Source organism: Danio rerio, chromosome 25 (genome assembly GCF_052040795.2).
Source record: "Danio rerio strain M-AB ecotype USA chromosome 25, GRCz13ab, whole genome shotgun sequence".
NCBI classification, from domain to species: domain Eukaryota; kingdom Metazoa; phylum Chordata; class Actinopteri; order Cypriniformes; family Danionidae; genus Danio; species Danio rerio.
In genome coordinates this window covers 20220049-20227233 of record NC_141045.1, presented here as the reverse complement: position 1 = coordinate 20227233, position 7185 = coordinate 20220049, and positions in this window count along the sequence as shown.

Here is a 7185-nt window from a genome sequence, read left to right as displayed (position 1 = left end):
ACTTTTACCACTTCATTTAGGGAAACTCCTGAGATAAATAAGTTACATCTCTGAACTTTAATAATAAATCTAAATTAAATGCTGCGCTTCCCACCTCCAGTCGCAATGACTTCTGGGACTTCTAGAGCGAGATCGGTGCTCAAGTCTGCATCGTTGCGTCCTCGATATTAAGAACACATCCGGGAAGTTTCACGCGTCCTCAGTTCTTGTGGTCTTAAGTATTGGAACTGAACTTGCATGAAAAATATTCTCCTGGATGAACAGGATTTATTACATACGGGTTTAAGTAAAATTTTTATTTATTCATTTATTAAGCAAAGGTGCGATAACAACATAATCAGAAACCGACAAGTGATCAAAATTACAAAGGTTATCACATCTGCTTGTGACTGAAAATCTGTTTTTTCTTTTCATTAATGTTGGTTTCTTAACTGGTCTGATGTTAAAACATTTGTATTGTTTGTCTAAATAGGAATATAAACATCTGAAAAAGAGAAACCTTTTTGTTATACAAAAAGGCTCTATTCCAAGTTTAAAATAAAACTGTAATTTAAAGTTTAAAGAACAAAATGATAACTGAATCATGAATCTAGAGAAACTGACAATTGTTGATCCATAGTGCTCAAGTATGTTAACTTTATATAAACCTTTGCTTTATTTTGTTAAGTGATTTTTTTCCTTTGCACTTGTAAATGCTTTGCACTTAGTTGTTTCACACTACTCTACAGGCTGCGTGAAAAGTAATTAGGCGATATTTAATGTCTATATAGAACTTGTATAACAATGGAGTAAAGCAGCCAAGAGAGTTAAACACGCTGCAGGTTAAGAAAATGCATGCAAATAGAGAAACACTTCAATTGAAAAAAACATCTACAATATTCATTCATTCATTTTCCTTCAGCTTAGTCCCTTATTTATCAGGGATTGCCACAGCAGAGTGAACCGCCAACTATTCCAGAATATGTTTAAGCAGCGGATGACCTTCCAGCCACAACTCAGTACTGGAAAACACCCATACACACACTAGTATACTACAACAATTAGTTCATCTGTAGCGACTATGGGGGAACCGGAGTACCCTGACGAACACCGGGAGAACATGCAAACTCCACAAAGAAATTCCAACTGGCCCAGTCGGTTCTGTGTTTGAAGGGATAGTTCACCCAAAAATGAAATTTACTCATCCTTCATTTGTTTCCAACCTTTCTGCGTTTCTTTCTTCTGTTAAACAAAAGAAGATTTTTCGAATAAGGTGAAAACCTGTAACATTAACATTAACTTGTGTTTAACAGCTGTGTTCAATGCTCAAATGGGTAGAACCACTTGAGGATGAGGAAATAGTAAGTAAATTTACATTTTACAACAATCCCTTTAACGTTAATTGCAATTAATCAGGTCATCAGGGGTAAAAATATACAAAGAAGGAACTGTACCACCAGACTGTTACAATCAACAAAAAACCTCATCTGTTAGATCTCCGAACACACCAGGAACAACAGGAAGCAGCCGAGTTCATCATGTTTATTTGTTAGTGTTTTTCTATTTGCATGTGTTTTTTAAAACTTGCAGCACATTTTAGCTCTCTCTGCCACCATATTGTGAGTCATGGAGTCTCTAAATAGACAATAGTAAATATGATTTTAAATTTCCTGTATTGATAGTACAAGCATCGGCCACGAAAGTCAATATTAGAAATACATATGTTATTACCAGCTTTTAATTCCTACTTGCTTTTCACTCACCCTGTAGTGGATTTGCAAGTTGGCAAGTATAACATCTGATCAGTATTTAACCTCTTGGACAGTAACTAGGCCAAGAAAGTTGGCAGTCAAACCCACTTTATTTGTTTTATAATCAAAGTTTATATGCCAATAAAAGTGGAAATTGTATCCAATATAATGAGAGGGGTCTGGATGCAGACCTGGTGCAGTGAAATCTGAGCTGCATCAAATGCTTTTTAATGCGCTTACCTAACCCTACCCGTCACAGTGACGTCACTCACTCCATTGAGAGCATTGTGTCTGACGTTGCATCGCTGAGTGATGCAATCTCAGCTTGCATTATAAAGGCTGCATCCAGATACTATTTAATATAATGCAGTCAGTAGAGCTGGGGTGAAAAATCATTCAAGAAATTTCTCTCTTGAGTCGATTCTGAGCTTTTAACAGTAGATGGCGCTCTTGGCTAGTTTTAACTGTAAATACTGCTCGTGTGCATTTGGCTGAATCTTGTAAGATGGCTTTTATGTTGCGAAATTAATGTACAGCTCACTACGAACACTCATGTAATTTGCTTAAACTTCCTAACTTTAGCAATATTTATTTTAGGTTCAAGTGGTATTTGTAAAAAAGTGGTTGTTAGCAGAGTACAGCTGTTTATAAAGTGTACAGCGCCATCTGCTGTTAGAAATTGAGAATCAATTCAAGAGAGAATAGGGATGTATTTTAAAGGGGTGGTCCACTATGATATTATATTTTAAACTGAATGTAAAAAGCTCCAAGTTCAATGCAAAGGGAGACCTTGGTTTTTACTGTTAACTTAGCAAAGCCTACACTGAACAAATTTTGGAAACTACAAAAAATACTTCCGGTCCTTGTGAGATCACAAAGGTTCTTTTACCGTGCACACACTCTGCGCAGCTAAGGGACGTGGCCAGAGGCGCTGTAACGTTATAGCAGAGAGAGCTAGAATGCATCCTCCAAACGCTGCTGTTACCACAGAGCTTCATCTGTATCTGTATTTGGGCTTCCAAATACAGATACAGACAAAGACAAAAGTGCTTACAGTTTAATATTAATTATGTTCCAGAGAATTATAAAATACATAGCAAGCATGATTTAACAAAACAGCTCAAGAATCTCTCCCAGTTCAGTGCTGGATTCGGTTAAAATCACCTCAAAGCAGAAGCTGTTAACTACAACCTGTAAGTGTTTTTATTTGTTAAAACTGATCATGACATGTACAGTGTCTAGCGTTAACGGTAAGCTGTAGCAACGATTTAAACAACGGGAAATGCTGTTTTGCACTGCAAACGATTTAGCTATAAATTAATATTTGTAATCATCAGTCAAACTGCTGTAAACACACACGCATACACACATTTCACCAGCACGTTCGTGTCTCTCTGTGTGTGCGCGATTCTCTATGGCAGTGGTGGGCAAACTTTTTTTAGACTCGAGGGCCAAATTAAGTTTTGCAAACCAAGTGAAGGGCCACATATCAAATCCTTCAAAAAATAACTTTTATTTATAGTGGCAGAAACATGTCGCATTAACAGAAAACATATTTTTTTATATATATTATTAAGTCAAATTTTCAAGTCAAATTATTTTGCACTGCTGTTTATATTTACTTATAAATCATCATAAAAATAATAATAATAAATAAATAAATAATAATAATAATAATAATAATAATAATAATAATAATATTAATGATAATAATAATAATAATAATAATAATAATAGTAATAATAGTAATAATAATAACAATAATGTAATATTTTTACAATGGAGAATATAAGATTTTATATAATTATTTATAAATAAAATTAAAAATTAATATCAACACATTAAAAATAATTCTTGAAGTTTATAATTCATTCAAATTTACACTAATCTAATTTGCACTGCTTTTAGAATATACAGATCAATCATCATAAAACTTGATGAAACCACAAATCTTCGTGAAATCGTGAATGTGTGCATGAAAAATATATTCTATGACAAAAATTAACACATTTAACCAGCAATTGTTATATAAATTGAGTCAAGTACACAACAATCTCATTTGAGCTTGTATTAATATGCTCATATCAATCATTACAAAACAAAAAGATAAAATGCAAGTAGAATCTCAGTCTTTGTCATTTTAAGTCATGTAATTATGAGTGTGTTAATGTGAACAATGAGCCTGGTCCCCTCTTTTCGCAAGGGTGTCAAAATCTCGAGTCTGCTACTCAAAAATGCGAGACAGCCGTACTCTGCTAGCAACCACTTTTTTACAAATACCACTTGAACCTAAAATAAAGAAAAAAAGAAAAAGAAAGACCCGCACACATGCGCTTGTGATAGAAAGTTAACACATTTACACACACACACAAAGGGAAACTCTCTTAAAGGAGCCGTACCCCATTTTCACTCGTTACAGACACTTCTCAGATTTTATTTTAGTGAGCAGGCAGGAGGTTGACTGACTGTTTACACAGCAGAAAAGCATGTGCTTGTACGGGCGTGACGTGGTGTCGATCCGCGAATTGCAGTACATTATGATGATGACCAATCAGAGTCACTTGAGGGCGGTCTTTTCAGAGGAACTAGGAAATTTGACAGTCGTTTTCATGTTAGCTGAGTAGCTGTGTATAATCAAAGTGAGATTTATGAAAAAATAACGCAATTTCTTTTAAGTGAGACATGAGCACACATTGATTTGCATCTTATTAACACAACCAAGCCTTAAAATTACATTCTGGACCACCCCTTTAAAGATCTCAGAGTTGATTTCTCGAATGATTTTTCACCACAGCTCTACGTTTCTGTGAGCAGACTTTTGAATGGAGAAGAAATCTCTCAGATTTTATTAAACATATAATCATGTGTTATTTAAAGATGAAAAAATGTCTCGCAGGTATAAAACAACATAAAATATGTGGGCAAGTCACTTCAAAATAATGCAATTCAACTGTAGATCTGTGCTGTGGTCCATTCAAACTGTCCATACTTTATTTTTATATGTACAATGGTTGAGAATGGACTTTACATTTACCAGAGTACTTGAGGAACTTGTTGTTTTAATGTGCCTCTTAGTGTAATCGCTTGCCTTTATACATCCACCTTATCGAAAAACTACGAGAAAATATACTTGACAGAAAATATGGGATTGAATGTACATATTGAGGAGTTTAGTAGATTCTGTATAGGGTTATGCAGTATTTTCTTAGAAAACTAATGAAGAACAGATTCTGTTTGAACCAAACAGGAAACTCTCAGGAAGACAGACAGTTAGACTCTATATATTCGTCTTAAGGTTATTGGAAAGTAATTTGGTGTTTTAAAGTTTTAAAAAGCCTTACATGTTTTGTTTAGCAGTGTATATTTAATGTACATTAGGCTTCAAAAATATGAGACCACTCAAAAATACACACTACTGTTCAAAAGTTTACGTCATTTTTTAATCAATATTTATGTATTTATTTAAATCCTGTTCAAATTTGAAATTCGCTATTAAATATCTTTTCATTATTGATTTTTTTTTTACATTCATTATTTTTGTTTTTAAAAGTAGGCCTACATTAAGCGATTTACTGTTACTGTAAACTTTATTGTCCCCTTTTGGGGCGATTTGTTCTGCAGCATAATAAATTTACAACACATAAAAAACCACACACTTAAGACAAACATTAAACAACATTAATAGTACTAAAAGCAGCAACTACCTTCCCATTAAAATTCAGCAAATCAATCGCACGAAGAACAAATGACCATTTAAATCTGGTGATCCTTACCAAAGGTACCCGAGATCCTGAGGGAAGGATTTGAAATGAATCAAAAAGAGGATGGGATATATCAGATGTAATCTGATGGGCTTTCTATTGACCTTATTCTAAAATGCGGAAGTGCGCCTGTTTTCGCGATTGTCTTAGAACTTCCGATTCAGTCACCAATGGGAGAAATGACTAGGAATAATAAACGGCAGAAAACGGTCAAACTACTTGCTCTACAAACAAATGTTTGCATGACTATACAGACCAAGTAGAATAAAATAACAAGAAAATATCAATTTGCAACATCAAGCAGCATAATGAGCAGTTTTTAATGTCTAAAAATGAATGGAAATGAATGAGACCGGAGATCTCAAGCCAAAAAGATTCAAATGGCAGCACCCACTCGTCGGCGGAGAATAAGGTCAATACCACCTGGATTTCTTACAAATAGGATAATCCTGGCACTTTTACTCCTAATACTTTACTGCAGGTATTTAAAGTTCAGGTTTTTAGTTCTTCTATTTAACCTTTAAAAAAGCAAACCAACAAATCATTGAAAAGGTTCAAATGGATTCTCTATTGGCCTTATAAAATGCCACCATAAGAGTCCAATCAATATTAAACTTTGCTAATTTTTGCAGAAAATAAAGACTTTGTTGGCCAGTCCTACATAGTCTTTCAGTATTTTCATTCAAATTTAATTTATTATCTGGTGATTGTCAACTACAGTATATTACCTAGAACTAATTCTTGCTTCCACCACAGGTCAATGCACATCTCCTCTGTGTTCAAATTTAGATCAGCCTCTCGACACCAATTTGTAAAATACTCAACGACAGGTCCATGTTCTTCCTCCTCACCAACCAACAAACTTACAATAACGATGTCATCTGCAAACCTACAAATGTACCATTTTTTTAAAGGGACTACGAAACTCATTTGTGAATAGGATGTAAAGGAGAGGAGAAAGAACACACCCCTGTGGTGATAGTCATAGGATCTGACAGAATACTGTTAACCCTAACCCTCTGAGACCTATTAGTAAGGAAATCCAGTAACTCAGCAGTCGTGATGATATTTTTAAAAGTACATTCAGCATATAAAAATGTGTCAAATGTTTCATCTAAATACACACTAGATTTTTTTTAATCCAATGTTTAAAAATCCTAAAGCTTTCCTGCTTTAAATTAGATTCTGAATCGTGGTTTCAGATTTTTGAAGTCTATTGTGTGCTTTAGTCAGATGTCGACAGTGTGTATATGATTATAAATCAACATTATAGCAACATATAAGAGATTCTTGTGACTTTTACACTGAAAGAGCATATTGTATTCCTTTTTGTTTGACATGTTTGTCTGTAGGGCATTTTTGCTGATGTTAAACATATTTTTGATGTTTGTATCATTTCAGTATATTGAAAGTGGTGTAGACTATATATGAATATTGTTTTGAAGTCACGTATTAAAGGGGATTTATTTGGCTTTGTCAAAATGAAGAACGCACACGAACAGATTTGTTTTGTTAGATTGTTTTTTTTGATACTGAATGGTACTTGTTCAGATGGCTGGATGTTTAAAACCTTTATTTGAAGTGTATTTTATTTATTACAAATGTAAGCAAATTAATTATAATTGATTGTTTTGTGATTTTACTTTCCTTATTTTTTTGAATGTCAATAACCATATACAAATGATTATCCTAAA